The sequence below is a fragment of the Tachyglossus aculeatus genome, chromosome 16 (genome assembly GCF_015852505.1).
Source record: "Tachyglossus aculeatus isolate mTacAcu1 chromosome 16, mTacAcu1.pri, whole genome shotgun sequence".
NCBI lineage: Eukaryota > Metazoa > Chordata > Mammalia > Monotremata > Tachyglossidae > Tachyglossus > Tachyglossus aculeatus.
The window spans coordinates 29,488,251-29,509,330 of record NC_052081.1 but is presented as its reverse complement, the minus strand read 5'-3'; the positions used below and the strand labels follow the sequence as shown (position 1 = coordinate 29,509,330).

The 21,080-nt window shown below is 41.3% G+C and overlaps 1 protein-coding gene across 4 annotated transcripts in view; it reads right to left on the bottom strand.

Moving 5' to 3' along the window:
• The window catches only part of AFAP1L2 (actin filament associated protein 1 like 2), a 169,009-nt gene that overhangs the window by 114,693 nt on the left and 33,236 nt on the right, over positions 1-21,080 (bottom strand). The gene's annotated exons all lie outside the window — the stretch shown is intronic.

Below are 21,080 nucleotides of genomic sequence, written 5' to 3'. Positions count from 1 at the left end.
CTACTAAAAAAAATTACTGTAGTGTTCTTGTCAACTGTCAAAAAAAAAAAAAATCACAAGCCTGGGAGTTAGGAGACCTGGGTTCTACTCCTGGCTATGACACTGGCTTGGGAAAGTCAGTTAACCCACTTATACCTCAGCTAACTGTACAATGGGGATTAAATACCTGTTCACCCTTCCTTACAGGATGAGACACCGCTCCCCTCCCACCCACCCCCACCCCATGAGGGACAGGGATTGAATCTATCCCACACTTAGCACCATACTTGGCATGTGGTACATGCTTTACAAATACCACAATGATTATAATTTTCATTTTTATGAGGATGGTTCTGTAGATGCATCATAGTTGCATGAAGTATCTCTCCAGATGAGTAAAAATTTTAAATTCAGGAGCAGCAGCAAACCCTTTGATCTCTCAAGACTTGGAATTCCCACCAGTGATGATCAATCATATTTACTGAGCTTACTGTGTGCAGAACACTGTATTAAGCACAATATAACAGAGTTGGTAGGCACATTCCCTGTCCACAACAAGCACACAGGGTTCTTAGCTAAATTTACATGTCATAACAGGAATTTATAGGCTTCCATTTTGTTAAAATTACAAGAAGTTTCAAGGTGTTATTAATGAATTTCTTGCTTTGCTGCAAATGATTTGTAACCTTTTAGTCTTTTCCATCAAACTGTGGCAGTTTCTCCACGAGACTTGCCATTTTGGTGGCTTTTGGGTAAATGGTTTTAGGGAGAAATAACCATTCACTGCTCATTTCATCTCTTCAACTTATTCCATTAGGATGGCTTTGATGTTGTAACACAACCCAGCAGTATTCTTTATTTCTCTATGCACTGATCTTTTGATAGTTAGAATTTGGAGAACAAAGGGCAATGGTCAATCCAACAATTCATTTCTCTAATAGTTGCAAAGATACAAACATCTTCTAAGTTTCACTGATGAACAACAGCCTAATTTAGGAGTTGCTATTGTTTGAACCAGGGTTGTAGAGTACATCCAAGGTGTATTTTGCTTGAGAGGTGGAAGAGAGTGTGGGTGTTTATAAGATGACATTCAGCTAACTTACCTAGCAGAAACAGACCACACCAGACACTACCTGATCATATGGTGGCTTTAGATCACAATGCAACGCAGCAGATATTATCTTTGCACCCTGACCAATATAGCAGTAGGACAGGATGAAATAAGATATTTATACTCTTCAGAGACGGTATCTAGATCTATTTGTGGACCAGAGCTGTGACAACGGCCCAGTATATATGACTGCGTACACAGATACACTCTCTCTCTCTCTTTTTCCAGGGAAGAGAAAAATAATTATTTGTAGACCTAGGGCAATCCTGGTCAAAGAGGGCACCCAGGAGGGAGTCAGAAGGCTCTAGGCTGTAAACTTGCCTTGGGCAGGGAATGTATCTGTTAGAGAAGCAGCATGGCTCAGTGGAAAGAGCACGGGCTTGGGAGTCAGAGGTCAAGGGTTTGAATCCCAGCTCTGCCACTTGTCAGCTGTGTGACTTTGGGCAAGTCAATGAACTTCTCTGTGCCTCAGTTACCTCATCTGTAAAATGGGGATCAAGACTGTGGGTCCCACGTGGGACAACCTGATCACCTTGTATCTCCCCAGTGCTTAGAACAGTGCTTCACACACAGTAAGCGCTTAACAAATACCATTATTATTATTATTATTATATTGTTACCTCAACTGGAAAATGGGGATTAAGACTGTGAGCCCTAAGAGGGACAACCTGATTTCCTTGTATCCACCCCAGCGATTAGAACAGTGCTTGGCACATAGTAAGAGCTTAACAAATGAGAAGTAGCATGGCGTAGTGGATAGAGCACGGACTTGGGAGTCAGAAGGTCCTGGGTTCTAGTCCCTACTCCACCCCTTGTCTGCTGTGTGACTTTGGGCAAGTCACTTTACTTCTCTGTGCCTCAGTTACCTCATCTGGAAAATGGGGATTGAGACTGTGAGCCCACGTTGGGCAGGACTGTGTCCAACATGATTTCCTTGTATCTAGCCCAGAGCTTAGTACAGTGCCTGGCATGTAGTAAGCACTCAACAAATACCATAATTATTATATTGTATTCTCCCAAGTGCTTACTACAGTGCTCTGTACACAGTAAGTGTTCAATAAATACACTGACTAAAGACTGACTGACTAAAGAAATGGGTCAATGAGATGGAGAACAGAAAAACTGGAAACTGAAACAGAGAATGCCAACAAATTCACACCTGGACCAATAGCTAATAGCTAGAAAAATGTCCCAAATTATTAATCACTGATTTTAATTTCAGTAGGTGTCCTTGCTATCTTTGATTCCAGTTGGATGTGAAAAAGCCAGTACCAGGGTGATTATCAATATTATTATTTGAACTACCACCAGTAAGAAGCAAGAGACAACAATTTCTTCTGGACAGCCTCCAAAAGAGTTTGTTCTAGCACAGGAAATGTCCCATTTCAGTTAACAAATACAAGGGTAATTGTTAATGTTCTTGAACTGTGACTTTTGGCAATACTGAAGGCACATCTCCTCCAAAAGGCCTTTCCAGACTAAACCCCACTTTTTCTCATCTTCCACTTCCTTCTGCATCACCCTGACTGGCTCCCTTTGCTCTTCCCCCTCTTCCAGCCCCATAGCACTTTGTATATATCTGTAATTTCATTTATTTATATTGGTGTCTGTTTATTTGTATTGATGTCTGTCTCCCCCCTCTAGACTGTGAGCTCATTGTGGGCAGGGATTGTCACTCCTTATTGCTTTATTGTACTTTCCCAAGCGCTTAGTACAGTGCTCGGCCCACAGTAAGTGCTTAATAAATACAACTGAATGAATGAACGAATGTTCTTGAATCTGTGACCAAGAATTAATTATTAAATTATATATTATATAGTATTTATTCATATGAATGTCTCTCACCCCCTGTAGACTGTAAGCTCATTGTGGTCAAGGGACACATCTACCAACTCTGTTGTACTGTACTCTCCCAAGTACTTAGTACAGGGCTCTGCAAACAGTAAACACTCAATAAATATCACTGATTGACTGAATCTAGACTGGGTTTGGTTGCTAAAAACTATATAACTTCTCTCTACAACTACCAGACCTTTTGATGTTCTCCTAATTGATTTAGATTAATGTTGTTCCACAAGTAACCACAGGTAATACACTTGGGATTAAGGCTCAGGGGTTCCTGGGAATACAAATGTGAATGTTACTTTCCAACTACAATCTGCTGGTATGTATAATTACAATATAATGCTTTTTTTTCCATTTGCAATAATTTCGGCTTTAAAAAAGAGCACTCAGGGGTCAGAAACTGAATACAGTTGACAATGTGAATCAATTCTTCTATAAGAACTGCATCTTACCTTAATACAAGAGTTTGGACAATAAATATGGTTTGGGAAGGAGAAAAATTTTAGCTAATACTAGGCCAGAATGATCAAACAACATGGGGCCATGCCAAGTCCTTCACACTCTAATCACATAGCTAGCTCTCTACGTCGACCTCCTGAGTACCATCTCTGAAAACTGGCCATGAACATTCCTCTAAATCAGTTTCTTCCACCCAATATTTGAAATTGGAATGGAAAGTCCAAAGTGACAATAGTCAAATCCTTTCCAAACTAAGAAAACAGCTTTTTTCCCCTTGGGTGTGATCATTTTCTTGTCATATAATGGCAATTGTATTCATTAACTCAAACTAATTGCCTATATTATGGCCAACCAATGGTATTTATTGAATGTTTACTGGGTTCAAAGCACTGTATTAAGCACTGGGGAGAATACAATAGAATCGATAGACACAATCTCAGCCCACAAGAAGCTTACAGTACAGACAGGGAGACATTAAAATGAATTACATATAGGGGAAATGGGGGGAGAATAAGGAAACATGCTGCAGAGTGAGGGTGGTGGGGTTGAATATCAAGTGCTTAAGGAGTACAAATCCATATGCGACATGGAAGGCAGGGCAAATATGGAAATGAGAGCTTAGTCAGGGAAGGCCTCTCGGATGAAATGTGAGTTTAGAGGGGCTTTGAAGGTGAAAATAGCAGTGGTTTGTCAGATGAAAAGGGGGAAGAAGCTCCAGGCCAGAGAGAGGATGTGGGCAAGGGCCTAGCAGTGAGATAAACAAGATCAAGGTACACTGAGTAGGTTAGAGGAGCAAAGTATGCAGGTTGGGCTGTAGCAGGAGAGCTAATTGAATGCCTTAAAGCCAAAAATAAGGAGTTTGTGTTTGCTACAAGGATAACCAGTGGGAGTTTTTGAGGACTGCAGAGACATGGACTAAACTATTTTTTTAGAAAAATGATCCAGGCAGCTGAGTGAAGTATAGACTGGAGAGGGAAGAGGCAGGAATGGCAGAAAAGAGGCTGATCCAGTAATCACTATGGATTATGAAGGGTGCTTGGATCAGCATGGTAGCAGTTTAGATGGAGAGGAAAGAACAGATTCCACAGATGGAAGGGGGAAGGAGGCAGAAGGGGAACCCACGAAAGAGACTGGGGAGTGACTAGAGAGACAAGAGGAGAGCCAGGAGAGGATAGTGTCAGTGAAGTCAAGGTTGGATAACGTTTCCAAGAGAAGGGGGTGGTCTACAGTGTCGACAGTCATGGCTTTCCTAGATTTCAGCTTCATTTTGGGGTTAATAATCTTCAAGGGCTAAGTGTTTCTGCTATGAATACTCTCCCCTCCAGAGAAATATGATCAGGGCATTTTTCTCAAAGAAAGAAAGAAAATGTTCAAGAAGACTACTTTTATCACCTCTACACTGTAAGCTCATTGTGGGTAGGTAGGGGTAGGAGGAGGTGTTTGTGATTATCCATTCAGTAACATGGATGCACTGGGGTTGTGGTAGAGGGGACTGTGAGCCCACTGTTGGGTAGGGACTGTCTCTATATGTTGCCAATTTGTACTTCCCAAGCGCTTAGTACAGTGCTCTGCACATAGTAAGCGCTCAATAAATACGATTGATGATGATGATGATGACATAAGGTAGGGAGACCGAAAATTAATTAGGGAAGATCTCCTGAGGGGAGATAGGACTTTAGAAGGGATTTAAAGTTGTGAAGAATGGTGGCCTTTCAGTTGTGGAGGGTCAGGGGGAGAATCTGAGTTGGGGGATGGGGTCCAAGATCCAAGAGTGGAACACAGTGAGTAGGTTAGTTTGAGGTGAATGAAGCACGTGAGATAGGTGGAATGGAAGAAGACTATGGATTAGTAGAACATGGTAAGAGAGCTGATTAAGTTCCCTAGACCCAAAGGTCAACAGGTACTTGATATGAAGAGGAATGGATGAACCACTGGAAGTATCTGAGGAATATGGAGACTGTGCAGAATGATGCTTAAAAAAGACCATGATGTTGTCAACTGTGATGGGAAAGTTAGGAGGAGGAGAGGATTTGGCAAGGAAAATGTGGAGCATGATTTTGGCTACACTGAGCTTGAGGTGCCTGGGACATCCATTTAGAGATGGCCTAGAGGCAGGAGGAAATGCAAGATCTCATAGAAGGCAAGAAGTCAGGCCTAGCAAGGCTGATTTGAGAGACATCCACACTGAGGTGATAGCTGAAGCTGTGGCAGTGGATGTGCTTCTCAAGGGAGTGAGTGCAGATTAAGAAGAGAAGGGGGATCCAGAACATAGTCTTGAATGATACACACACTGTTTGGGAATTGGAGGTAGAGGAAGAGCCAACCAAAGAGACTGAGAAGGAAAGCCCAGAGTGGCAAGAGCAGAGGACTGTCAGAGAAACCAAGGTTATTTAGGGCTTCCAGGAGAAAGGAGGGGTCCACAGTGTTGCAAGCAGGTGAAGAAGATTAGGATGGAGTAGAGTCTGTTAGATTTGGTAAGATGAAGGTCATTGGTGACTTTGGAAAGAGTGGAGACTGGACAGCAGTAGGTCAAGAAGGGAATTGGAGGAGGAGACTCTGAAGCAGTGGGTCTGCACAACCTGTTCAGAGAGTTTGGACAGTAATGGAAGGAGGGATATGAAATAACTGAATGGAATGCGGGGGGGGGGGGGGTTGTTGTTTTTTTAGGATAGAGGAGACATGGGCCTGTTGGAAGGCAGGTTTGAAGCCAACAGAGAGTGATTAGTTGAAGATGTCTAAGGGAGGGAAGAAGAATGGGTACAGGCATTTTTAGAATGTGAGACAAGATGGGCAGAAGGAGCAAGTAGAATTTGAAAACAGACAGGATATTTCCTCTTGACAGATAATAATAATAATGATGGCATTTGTTAAGCACTTACTATGTGCAAAGCACTGTTCTAAGTGCTGGGGAGGTTACAAGGTGATCAGGTTGTCCCAAGGGGGGCTCACAGTCTTAATCCCCATTTTATAGATGAGGTAACTGAGGCACAGAGAAGTTAAGTGACTTGCCCAAAGTCACACAGCTGACAATTGGTGGAGCCGGGATTTGAACCCATGACCTCTGACTCTGATGATGGCAGAGTGAGAGTTGGGAAGATGAAGGGAAGATATGGAGGAGTTCATGCCTAATGAGTTTAGTTTTGTCAAGATGAGAGAAACTGGGGGTTTCAAGAGGGAAATTAAGTCTGGAAGTGCTGGTGTAGACAGTTGGACTGGGCTTAAAGAGGGAGCAGTAATAGTGTTGCTAAACAGAAGTGAGGGCAGAATTATAGCAGGTTATAATGAATTTGAAGTGGCCAGTTGACCTGGTACCCAGAATGATTTCTACTAATAGAGTTTCACGGCGCTAACACTGGAGCGTATGAAGCCAACTGTGTAGCTGATCCAGGGCTGGGGGGTTGGTGGTGCACGATCAACAGAGGGGAAGGAGGGAGAGAAATTTGAGTTTGGCAGCTGCAGCTCCCAGTACTATAGGGACTCTGTGCCACATATGGTGGCTCCTCCAAACATTATGATGACTAACTGATAGAGGAGATGGGAAATACTGGCGGTTAATGCCCCAAAATAAGTTAGGAGATAATGTTATTCATAGGTGCTAATTTCTCTTCTTGTGGCTTATTTGAAATATCAACTTCTAAAAATGAATCCTTGAGCAAGCATATAAATCTGCCACTTTCTTATCCAAAGACCTGTCCAGGAAGAAAGATGGTTAATACGATTTCCAGATCATCGGAGAATCAATCCTATTTATTGAGAATCTATGCAAACTACAGCAGTTAAATCAGTGCATAAACTAAAGTTGCAGTGCCTTCAAGGGTACAATGCTATAATAATTGTAATATTTAAAAGCTTACTTTGTGCTAAACATTGTACTAAGCAGACACAATGTATGGAGATCAGACACAGTCCCTGTCCCACATGGGGCTCACAAGAATCTGATGTTTCTAAATAGCAGAAGCAGTGTTCTTTGCTTCCCTCATACTCGACCTCTGGGGCCCAACAGCATGAAGGAGGGACCGCCCCATTCCCATGCCACCAGGCTTCTCATCAGGCCCTGCTCTATCCCAGGAAGGACTCAAACAGTGGCAGCATGAGACCTTCTCAACTCTTAGGACTTTGAGGAAGTTCCTGCCATAGCTGCATCTGTGACTTCTGGGACTGATAGTCTGAGCTGTGAAGAACCTGGAATACCGCCCCTACTTCTTTCAGGTTTATCATCACACTCATCTTTCATATTTTTGTTCATCTCTATTTATGTGTCTACCATCAGCCCCTATTCTCCCTTATTCTTGGATTGTGTATCCCTCTGGGCAAGCCATAGCCATGTAATTCTTTTGCAGCACTTAGTACACTGCTTTGCACACAGTTCTTAGTACTATTACTACTACATCTAGGAACCAAACCTGCAATACAAAGTCCTTTCCTGGTTTAGAATATCTCCATTAGGTAATTACAAGTCAGCCAGAACTGTAAACTAGGCAAGCCTTGAAAATTTCAAACTAATTCCTAAATTTAAAAAAAAAAAAAATTGGAACATTTCTAGGCTTTGGGCTGGAAATAATTTAGTTCTCTCAGTAATGACCTCTTTCAGGATAACAGCTGTAACTCTGTAAATAATGATTTCAATCTCAAGCCTGGTCTAAAAAAATCATTGTCTTCCTTCTCTTGGAGGGGCGGGGGTAACACAGAGCCTGAGCAAGGCAAGAGAGAGGAAAAGAAACGGACCTAATCAGCAACAAAACGGTACAAAATGGGTAGCATTGCACATGCATGCAGAGATCCTGGAGTGTAAGAGATAAGTGCCCACACACCATTCTTAATTAGTCCAAAATACAATTAAGAGTTTCTGAAGCCCTCCCAAGCACTTGCTGTAACATGAGACGACACAGGACAGAAGACAATCACACACACAAAATACAAAGACATGGAAACTGCCAGCCATTTTCAGAGTAAGAACTGATTAGATGTTTGCAGCTGGAGTCTTTGTAGGGCTTTTATTTTCTTGCACACTATGGCAAGTTTTTGCCAACTCAGAGCTCTCAGCTAGGCCATATACAACAAGGCAGAGTGTACATTCTTTCACTAAAAAGACTTTGGCCTGATGACACTGGATATATTAGGCAAGGTCTCAGCTGCACAGATGAATTCTCCCAGTTCAACTCAGTGCAACCAAAAGCCAGGCTTCTGGTGAATGATAATAATAATAATGATGATGGCATTTGTTAAGCACTTACTATGCACAAAGCACTGTTCTAAGTGCTGGGGGGAATACAAGGTGATCAGGTTGTCCCACGTGGGGCTCACAGTCTTAATCCTCATTTTACAGATGAGGTAACTGAGGCTCAGAGAAGTTAAGTGACTTGCCCAATGTCACACAACAGACATGTGGCGAAGCCAGGATTAGAACCATGACCTCTGACTCCCAAGCTCGTGCTATTTCCACTGAGACATGCTGCTTCTAATGATTTGAACTAATGGATGAGTGCATATTATGCCAAAGTCTTGGGAACCAAACTGAAATAATCTGTAACAGTACCTTAGATTGTAAACACCTCGTGAACAGGGATAGCACCTACCAACTCCCTATTGCAGTGTACTTTCCCCAGGGCTTAGTACAGTGCTCTGAACATAGTGAGTGCTCAATAATTACCATTAATCTATTGATTGGTTTAACCCTCCTAAGGAAAAACTCTGTACCATTGACTTAAAGGCTCTCCACCAACTTTCCTCACCTTTCCAATTGGTTCTCTTTACCCACAACCTTTCAATTCACACCTTGTTGCTCCTCCCAAGCCCATCTTCTAACTGGACCTCCTCAACTCTTCAGGCTATGCATCTATGAATCAATCAGTGGTATTTATGGAGCACTCACTTTATATACAGCACTATGCTAAGTGCTTGGGGGAGTAATAATAATAATAATGGCATTTATTAAGCACTTACAATGTGCAAAGCACTGTTCTAAGCGCTGGGGAGGTTACAAGGTGAGCAGGTTGTCACAGTCTTAATCCCCATTTTACAGATGAGGTGACTGAGGCACAGAGAAGTTAAGTGACTTGCCCAAAGTCACACAGCTGTCAATTGATGGAGCTGGGCTTTGAACCCATGACCTCTAATTCCAAAGCTCTTTCCACTGACCCACACTGCTTCTCACATTAAGCACTCAGTAGTACTGATTAATAGATTAGTACAGTGCTCTACAAACACTAAGTGTTCAATCACCACCACTGACTGATTAATAGGTGGGCACGGAATGTGCCTGTATAATGTTGTATTGTACTCTCCCAAGGGCTTAGTACAATGCTCTGCACACAGTAAGCGCTCAATAAATATGATTGAAAGAATAAATGAATAACAGATTGAACTCTGTGGGAGAACCGGGAGAAGGGCGGCCAAATGCTTAAAATTAAAATACAAGACATAAAGGTATTTGGTATCATATCTGAGTCAGAAAGAGGACAACCAGTTGAACACTGGACGAGTGGCCACTTTAGGATATCCTACTTTGACCAAAATTACCCAGAGTTATGTACTCAATTACAGCTGAGTAATACAGTTACATTAAAGAATTTACAGAGTCAGAGAGGTTCCACAATAGGGTAGCAAGGTTTTCCTTCATTGGGAGCATAATGGAGGCACTGATCCTCCTTGGGTTACTTCTGGGAGACTGGGTGATACCTCCAGTCCAGCCCTTGGCCTCACCCCCTCTGTACCCTACTCCATTAAGGTTTTTAAATCCCCCCCCGCATACACACACTACCTCACAGTTCCCACGTGCCACATCATCATCGCACCCCAGCCATAAAGGAGGCTAGCACAGGAAAATCTAAACCGATGTACCACAGAGCTGCAATAGTGCATAAATAATGACCTTTGTGGTAACTCAGAATGTCTTACATTGGAAACTGCCCATAGCCTCTTAACCCCGTTAGCCTTAAGTTACTTTGGAGAACATTTTAGACTGTGAGCCCACTGTTGGGTAGGGACTGTCTCTATTTGATGCCAATTTGTACTTCCCAAGCGCTTAGTACAGTGCTCTGCGCATAGTAAGCGCTCAATAAATACGATTGATTGATTGATTGATTGATTTTACCTGCTTTCGCATAAACAGTAACTTGCTTTAGTACATTACCTGACTGTCCCTTCCTCAAATCTCCTATACAACATTGTCCAAATCTCTAACACCTATGCATTAACACCAGATTGTTCTGAACATGCAGTTCACACAGTTAAAAAAAATGTTTTTGGAAATCCATTTAGTCTTCCAAACAGTACAGCTGCCTGAATCTTTGGCACCAGACTGAAGTGCTGGGGGCTGTAAAGCTGGAAACCATGACAGTGGTCTCATTTAAGGAATTACAGATGTTCATTTTTCTTTGGAAGGCCTCTCTGGCTGCACAGCTGAGCTTTAGTCAGTGTTTGTGACCCAGTTACTACCAGATGATCCAGTGAGTAATGACCCAACAGGACCCGCAAAACGGTCCCTAAATAGAGGGTCGATCCCCACCTCTATCAGTTCCAAGGAGGGCGCTCTGACTGGTCACTGGAGCAGGAAACACGCCTCTCTCCAGGAGTTCCCCTATCCCACATTTTGTACCCAGGCCAGAGCCCTGAACCTCCTACTGTTGCTGGAGAACAAGAAAAAAAACGATGCAGCTGACATCCATTTTGCTCCCCACCCTTAGGGAAACAACAGAACTGGAAACAAAAGGGAGATCTGATGCTATTTCCAGAAACAACATTTTCCTAGACAGATGTTGGAGCATGAAGTCTGCTATCAAATGAACTAAGGGGAGGGGGACATTTACATCCAAAGTTATGCCCATAAGTGTCCTTTAACTGTTCTGAGGTAAGGATTTTTTGCCATGGGGACAAGAACAATCATTTGAAAAACAACCCCAAATCTAGCTGGTTGTTAGTACAATGAGCCATGTTACTTTGTTAATAATTATGTGTTAAAATGGGGATGCTGCATGCCCTTTACTAGAGAGTTAGTGGAAAGGACATAGTCAGGGGGCCTGGGTTCTAGCCCCAGATCTGCTACTGGTCTGTGTCTCCTTGGATAAGTCACTTTACCTCTCTGTATCTCAGTATCTTTATCTGTGAAATGAGTAATAAGACATCAACACTCCTTACAGTTTAGATTACGAGCCTCTTAAGGAAAAGGGAATGTGTCCAAACTGATTATCTTGTATCCACTTTAGTATTTACCATAATGTTTAGTGCCATGGAAGCACTTAATAAGATTATTGAAAGATTTTTTTTAAAAAAGGACAGTAAGGAAGAACCTGGTTTTCTAATTTGTGTTTTATATTTTGAAAATCTATTTCAAGGACAGAGTAGTTAATAATCTCAAATTCAACTCTGAAACCACAGTGTTGGATGTGCAAGAATCATTTTCCAGAATAGTCCATTTTAAAAGGAACCCATACATTAAACACCAAAACCTGCAGGTCTCAGCTCCACAACATTGCCCAAGGTCACACAGTAAGTATTTTGTAGAGCTGGGATTAGAACCCAGGTCCTTGGACTCCCAGGCCCATTCTCTTTCCACTAGGCCACACTGCTTCTCTTGGGCGAGCACTGCATAAACATCTTGCACATATCTCACATATCCTGGACACTTACATATTAAAACACTATTAGTAATTTGGTCACATTGACCTAGGCATTTATGTAAGTTAGTGGCTCATTTTCCCTTATTACTTGAGTTTTGGAAGCTTTTTACTATTGGATGGGCAGAGTTCAGTTAACTGTAATAATGGATTTTTCCACCCTAGTTTCCCTATAGTAGTGTCATCACTTCAGACAATGGTGTCGTGGTTCTGCAAGGTTTTCACTGAGGTACCAGAGAAAAAGCCATGGTTTTGGTCCTCCTCCTAAATGAAGACCCGCACTATAAGCTTCTTTCTTTGCAAACTGTATAAAAATGTGATTTTAGGTTTTATTAGTTCCTCCTCATGAAAGCAACCTGCACAACAGCCATAAATCACTTTGTCTCATTTTTCTACTACCTACAAATTCCATTAAAGAAAGACATCACACAATTTAAAATTTGGAAAATTTAACCTAGGAACCAAAAACCTGACCTACTTATAGTTAATACCATAATAATGCTACTAAAGGGACTACTCAATGGTGGCAGAGTCTTTATTTGACCTCTTGGAGAATCTATGTGTTTATATTTCTTCTTTTTGTACAGTTATAAACATAACTCCTCACTCACATAAATGAATAACCTTCTGGATTACTTCCAGGAAATGCAAAGATTAACAGTAAGATTATCATTTTCTAAAATAAACTGATGAGCGTTTAATGTGCAAACATTGCACAATATATAAATTGTCATATTTTTGAAAGGCCAAGAATCAAAGTGTAGTTTCTGTTATGCTGATATGTTGACTTTCACTTGGGAAAATGTCTTTCTTACCCTTGGAGAATTTCAATCTGACATCTCTGTAGTGAATGCACTAATTTCATCTGGCAAATTCTCCTTAAGGCATGTTCTTCTGCCCATTTTTTGGGACTAAAGGAGTTGAACTGTGGAGTGATTCTGTGCCATTGCAATTTCAGTAAATTACACGACATAGTCACATAACTTCTTTCCTAACAATTTGACAAACCTTATGTATGTGAAATCAACATGTGCCTTTTTCAAGAGGTATTAAGCCACACCCATATAAATCCCCAGACAAGGGGCAATAAGTTCTGGCCAGAATATTTTCTCTGACTTGTTAAATAAGAATTTTACTGCAATTCCCACTCTCATGTGTCAAATGTCTTTGGTATTGCTTCTGAGGGGAAAAAATAATTGGATTTTGTTCAGGTATCTGGATTCACACTATTGGAGAGGGAACTACATTTAGATTTCTAAATGCCTTTCTAGATTGTTTTCTTCAGCATGGTTTTCCAGTAGCAATTCTATGTTTAAAGTTTGAGCTGCAGAGAAAGCAATCTTTTTATTTTTGTTGTTTCATGTCTATATTTTTTGTGGGGTACATATCTCCCAGAGATAGATATATGTCTCTATATAGATATATATTTGAATGTGTTTATGTCCTTTTGGTTTGAAAATGATATTACTGACCGTGAGATCCCAACTGTGTGTAAAAGTGTGGCTGAAAATGTTTATTAATCACCAACAATCCTGTGGTCGTGGCCTGGTGCTTGTTTTCTATTCTACTTTTTGGCATTATGATCTTCTTGAACCTTGTGCTTTTAAGAATACCCCCATTTCTAATTGCCGCACACCAGGCTGGCTTGGAGTGGTAGTACTGATTAACTGCTTATTGCATATGAAGCTCCATACTATGCCCTGAGAAAGAACACAAGGGTGAGAATTAGACCTTGTCCCTGCCCCAGAGAGACTCACAGTCCAAAAATCAAGGGGGAAAGGAGAGTGATGGCAGACACATAAGAATAAAATAAACACCAAATTAACATCAAAGGTGAATAAGAATTAAAGCTGTAGGTTACGTGGCTTAGACAGCAGAGTGTAAGACTTCTCACAGCTCAGAATGTAGCAGCTCCAGCCACAGTGACCACCAAGCGCTGTGACACAGACTACAGTATATGGAGGTAGCTTGCTGCTCCTGCTTCTATCTCATGGAGACAGACCACAACTAAGGCCCCAGGATGACTCGGTTGGGAATGGATCAGATTATCGGCTAAACGGGTTGGTTAGCCAGGGGTTTGGAAGGCTGAAGTGTTGGCTTACACTGCTTCTGTCCTTCCCCTGGACAGGAAAGTCTGTGTTTTTTTTGTTGTTGGGTTTTTTTTTTCCTCCCTCCCTCTCTCCCCCTCCTTTCCCCTGCTCCCCAAAGAATAGAGTTTTGGTTGCTGTAATTCCAACATCCAGCCTGGTTGCTGCTGAAGTCTTTAGATTCTACACCTTGGATTTTGCTTCTTGGTGTTGCCAAAACATTGCTTTTGTCCTCTCTGCTTACCATTCCCTTATTTCTCCAGCAGGTTCTTGCCTCCTCTGTTACCATCCATTCTTTTCTACTGACCTGCCCAGCAAAGGGGTGATGTGAAAAATACTGCTTAAGTGGATGGAACAAGGCTCCACCACTTGTCAGTTGTGTGACTTTGGGCAAGTCACTCAACTTCTCTGTGCCTCAGTTACCTCATCTGTAAAATGGGGATTGGGACTGTGAGCCCCATGTGGGACAACCTGATTATCTTGTATCTACTCCAGTGCTTAGAACAGTGCTTGGCACATAGTAAGCACTTAAATACTATCATCATTATTATATTCCAGCACCTTGTTGCTGTTAGGAAATGATGAAATCTTATTTGTGATTCCATAGAAACCATGTGACATCCGAGATAAGTCTACGTCTCACACATGGAAATTTGAACACTACAATTGCTGTATCATGATTCTATTTTGTTGTCAAATTCTATCAGTCTTCCAAATGACATACTGAACTTCTTGACTCGGTTTTATTTTGCACCAATGAAAAATGTACTGCCTCTTTGGAGAATTCAGGGACAAGATCTGACTTTGAACTTTGGTTGGAGGTATCTCCCCCTCTACCTACCTTGCTAATCTCCTACTATAGTCTGGGCCACATACTTCATGCCTCTAATGCCAACCTATTCACTGTACCTCCACCTCATCTGTCTCGTTGTTAGGTCCCCTAACCAACATCCTCCCTCTGGCCTGGAACTCTCTCTCTCTCTTTGTGTCTGACAGACCACCACTCTCCCCATCTTCAAAGTCCTACTTAAGTCAATCTCCTCAAAGTGGCCTTTCACATACATTCCCTCATTTTCCCACCCTGTTCACCCACTCTTCTAAGTTCCTTTGCACTTGGGTCTGTAATCCTTATGCACCTGAATTTTCACCCCACCCCCAGCCCCAGAGCACTATTTACATATCCCTGTACTCTGCCATTTCCCTTATCTGTAATTTATTTTAATATCTGACTCCCCAACTAGACCATAAGGTCCTTGTGGGCAGGGATTGTGCCTAACAACTGTGCTGTATTCTCTCAAGTGCTTAGTATAATCCTCTGCAAACAATAAGTGTGCAATAAAAATAGTGGATTGATTGATTTGCAGGCTGGATCTCAGTCTTCAGGATTATTGATTTTGCTGATTCTGAAGTGCTTTCATATTAATCTACTAAACAATCATCTTTGTGTACTTGTCAAGTACAAACTGTACAGCAGAGATCATATCCACTGGGACCCACTATGATTTAAAACCATCATCGATCAAGTGCTCAATAAATAACACAGGTTAATTGATTTTTTTCTCTCCACCTACAATGTGTTTGCTCTAATACTCTTCGGTAATGTCTCTTTATCCTTTAGATGGCTCTTCCAGTTAGTGTTGTCTAAAATCGCAATCATTTAGAAGTCACGGACTTACCTTGCTGTATACATTGCCTAGTGCAGTGCTAGTCATAGATTAATTTTCGATCATTGCCTCTGGTAATGAGGATTAGTCATGTGATAGAATAATTCCGTGTTAATTGTATTTTGCACCCCTGCACCAGGCATCTATTGGGCTGAAGGGACAGGGAAGATCTCAAACTACCTTCAAGCAGATGAATGTCTATATCAATCAAAAGAAACGATTGCTTGTTCTTAAAAAAAAAAGGGTATGGAAATTACAAAAACTTCCTTGGAAACCTGATTTAGTGCAGAAATTCTTAGGAATTCAATTAAGTGTAAAATGCTAGCACTGTCATTACCTAGAGTGACAACCAACTTGAAAATTTGGACTCTGAACCAATTCGAGCTCTGCTGGGTCCCTGGGGGAAGAATGGCGACAAGACTTCCAAAGAGATGAGCATCTTTTAGTGGTATTTGTTAAGCGCTTACTATGTTTCATTCACTGTACTCAGCACTGGGGCAGATACAAGATTATCAGGTTGGACACAGTCCCTGTCCCACATAGGACTCACAGTCTTATTCCCCACTTTACAAATGAGATAACTGAAGCACAGAGAAGTTAAGGGAATTGCCCAAGGCCACAGAGCCAAGTGGTGGAGCCAGGATTGGAACCCAGGTCCTCTGACTTCCAAGCCCATGCTCTTCTCACTAGGCCTTGCTGCTTTCTCACAGAAAGGGGTATGACTAACAAGTGCAGCCTGGGTTGTACCCAAGAAATCAGAGCACTGAGATTGTAGCGTTTGGGAGAGGTTAATATGGCTCGCTGCATGGTTTGCAGTTAGTTGCCTATATCAGATCCTGCAAGTCTGATACAAATCCATTCAGAACAACCTCCTGGCTTTATGAGGGAACTGGACAAAAGATTAGGAGGCACTTGAAAAATGCTTAGAGCATTACAATTTGATAGTAACCAAGTGCTTAATACATGTGTTGCACCAAAAGGGCACTCAGTAAATATTACTATTATATACACTGTCAGTAACAAGGAGAGGATTTATATTGGCTATCTACGATAAGTTCATTTTCCTACTGTTTATGTGGTTTCTTCAGACTAGTCTCCTGGACTCATGAATCTCAGCATCTTAACGTTTTGGACTCAGCTCTACACGTATCTGTCTTATTTTCTATGCTGCCCAACATCTCTATGTTCAGTGCCTTATTTGCTGAATCAATGGCATCTTTTTTTGTGATCCTAACCCAGTCCAGAATGATGAATTAATTTCATTTTATGAGCTTGCAAAGGACTCTCTCAGAAGGCTCATTGTTTTCTATTTTCTTGCCCAAAAACTCCATTTATTGACCGCTGGCAAGTGCAGATGGATGATATTCACCATTTGGACTATTAGCCAATAAACATGACCCAGATGTTTGGTTAGAATGGCATGTGGAATGAAGCTGTCTATGACTGTAATTCTTCCCTGAGCAATAAAATACTCATAAGCTTTTTCTTCATTTCAAGTTAAAGGAAAATATAAAGGGAAGAGAAATGTTCTCCTTTCCACTTACTAGATTCTGGTCCAACAAACTCATGCTTTCCTTGAGAATTATATTTCACTCAATTCTGAAAGCATAGCCTAAATCCCTCATGCTACATGTTTGATTTTACTTAAAGACTGAGCCCCCAAATGGGATCAACTAGCAGAGTTCAAACACTCATGAATCTCAATGCCCACCCAAATTCCCATGTTTCAAAAATACATTTGGACCCTGTCACTGGTGATGAACAAAAATGCCTTTTGTGTTGAACTTCTGCTTTCCCCATCCTCTTAAGGACCATTTAGTCAGCAATCCCAAGATCCTTTTCCTGTAGCCCGATTTCCTTTCTGATTTACACACCTCATAGAAATAAAGAAAGCCTTCTTCCTTCTCACCCATAAAGAACTCATGAAGTGGGCAATTCAAGTCTTAGCTATACTGAAATAAAGGAATGAATGAACTTATTTGTCCCATCCAGCCCATCTACTTTCCCATCTACTTGGAAAACACCTCTACAAAAAGTTGTGTTCTGGAAGGCATTATTATTATTATTATTATTATTATTATTATTATTATTATTATTATTAGCATATCCCCTAGACTATAAGCTCATTGTGGGCAGGGAATGTGTCTATTATTGCAATGTACTCTCCCAAGTGCTTAGTACATTGTTCTGCATATAGTATACACTCAATAAATACAATGAAAGGAATGACAGAATGAATTAATTCTGTTATATTGTACTCTCCCAAATGCTTAGTACAGGCATTGTGTCCAATCCAATTACTCTATCTACTCCAGTGCTTTGTACAATGCCTGGCACATAGTAAGTGCTTAGCAAGTACCACAATTACTATTATTACTGCTCTGCACACAATAGTGTTCAATAAATACCCTTATCTCTATTCTAGAGCATCACATGCCTTTCTGTCACTAATGTAAAGCCAGACAGGATTAGTTTCAGCCGACTTGTTGTGTGGTACTAATTACTTCAGAGTAATAGTAAGAATGATAACTATGGTATTTGTTAAGTACTTACTATGTGCAAAGCACTGTTCTAAGCACTGGGGTAGATACAAGGTAATGAGGTTGTCCCACGTGGGGCTCACAGTCTTAATCCCCATTTTTCAGATGAGGTAACTGAGGCCCAAAGAAGTTAAGTGACTTGCCCAAAGTCACAGAGCTGACAAGGGGCAGAGCTGGGATTAGAACCCACGACCTCTGACTCCCAAGACCGGGATATTTCCGCTAAACCAAGCTTCTTCAGAATCAGGATGAGCCACACCCAAGCAAGGACAGACTGAATCAGATCAAAGTTCTGATCTAGGTAAGATTCTTCTAGAAGGGAGAATAATAATCAATGAATGGGAAAGTAACTCAGCAAGCAGCATGGCTTTTTTTTATCCATCGAGTAACCAGGGAGAAATTCTGTCATGGAGTAAAAGAGTGTCTTCCATGAGGATGTCCATGATTTAAATGCATCATCTTAATTAATCAAGCAGCTGGATTTGTATACCTGTGCACTTGTCTATGTAAAGTGATAGCTCTCCAAATACCTGGACTCCTTTTAAACTTGTTCTAATGAGAAAATTTCCTCTTTCCAGGTCAGAAGTGATACCAACCAACATTTTCTCATGAAACTGAATTATGAGGATTCTAACCCTAAATGGAGAATAACTGCATATTTTCCCTACCTGTAATTAATTTTAATATCTCTAGGTTTTAAGCTCCATGAGGTCAGAGATCATGTCTACTTTGTTGTATCAATCAATAGTCTTTTTTCAGCACTGTGTGCTGTGCACTATACTAAGCACCTGAGGAAAGTTCAACACAGCAGAGTTGGTAGACACATTCTCTGCCCACAAGGAGCTTACAGTCTAGAGATGGAGAGAGACATTAAAATACATTACAGATATACACTGTGGGGCCGAAGGTGGGGTGAATATTAATTGTTTAAAGGAGTACAGATACAAGTGCATAGGCGCTGCAGAAAGGAGGAGGAGGAGGGAAAAAAGGGCTTAGTCAGGGAAGGTCTCGGAGGAAGTGTGATTTCAATAAGGGTATGAATGTGGAGAGAGTGATGGTCTGTTATATGTGAAGGGGGAGAGAGTTCCAGGCCAGAGTGAGGACATGGTCAAAGGATCAGTAGTGAGATAGATGAGACTGAGGTACAGTGAGGAGGTTGACATTACATGTACTCTCCCAAGTGCTTGGTACAGTGCTTTACTAATGTAAGTGCTCAATAAATACCAATGCTTAATTGACTTACCACCAAACTGGGAGAAATTCAGTAAATGGATTCAAATGTGACCTGAGAGTCATCCATGCCATGGAGCAGAGAAGAATGAGAAATTAAAGAGTCATTACTCCAATATGTGCAAAAATATGTGGGAGAAAAATGTTAATAATGTTAATACATCCATTTCATCCTTCAAAACTCTACTACAAGTCCACTCTCTCCATGAAACCAACACATATTAGCCCCATCTATTTTCAGGCAATCATACCATTTCAATTGCCCCTAGGTCTCATTAATATCTTTGCATACTTTTATTTTTGAATACTTCAGGTGTTATGTAAGGATGAAAAGTTACCAATATTGAATGTGTTTTTGTTTAGACTCTCCCATTGGATTGTGAAAGGCAGAAAATATTTGTTTTTTCTATGTCATTTCCCTCAAGCTGAATACAACATTCTACCTGGAATGGACACATCAACTTCTGACCAGTGTTTTAAAATCCAAGGATGTTATAACCATTGCTGTGTGAGTTCAACCATGAACCATATTAGAACAAAGCCAGGATGTACAGCCTCAGAGTGGGGTTCTGGGGGAGTCCCTAGGATGGGGAAGATGGAGAAAGAGATGCTGCCATACTTTCCACCCCCCTTGCCCCTCGCTGCCTATCTCCATCAAAATAATGGCTCAGCAGCTATTTAATTTCTGGGAACAGGTTTGTTCTTGGTTGGATGAGTCAATCCTGGGGCTCCCGGAGCTCAAGCCATCACTTCTTCAAACATTCCAGCACAAGCAAGCCAACCCTGGGGTCATGATCATTTAACAAAAACAACAGCCACAAAGTATCAGTGGGTCGAGATGATTGCCAGTTTCTCATTCATGATTTAGGCACAGATCACAGAGAAGCAGCATGGCCTAGTGGATAGGGCACATCAGGCACAAATCAAAGAGAAGCAGCATGGCCTGGTGGATACAGCAAGGGCCTGAGAGTCAGAAGGACCTGGGTTCTAATCCCAGCTCCTCTACTTGTCTGCTGTGTGATCTTCGGCAATTCCCTTAACTTCTCTGTGCCTCAATTACCTCATCTGTAAAATGGAGATTAAAGACTGTGATCCCCAAGTGGGACAGGAACTGTCTCCACCTGATTATCTTGTATCTACCCCAGTACTTGGACCAGTGTGGCACATAGTAAGCGCTTAACAGATAGCATCATTATTATTGGAGGGATTAGGATTACTCATATTATACCACATAGATTTGAGATGTAAAAGACAAATTTTATGCATGAAGTTGAAATAGAATCCAAGATGAACCAAGTGTATTTTCTTAAGCCATCTGGTTGTGAATTATTTTTCATAAAATACAATACTTGATAAATGTGTCTCACTTAATCGTATTTATTGAGCACTTACTGTATGCAGAGCACTGTACTAAGCGCTTGGGAAGTACAAGTTCGCAACTTATGACACCAGGTGTCTTCAATTGACTGACTGCATTTCTTATGATCCTCAGTTGACACAAATGTGGGAGGAAAGACAATTAGCCATAATCATATTTTATTCCTTGATAG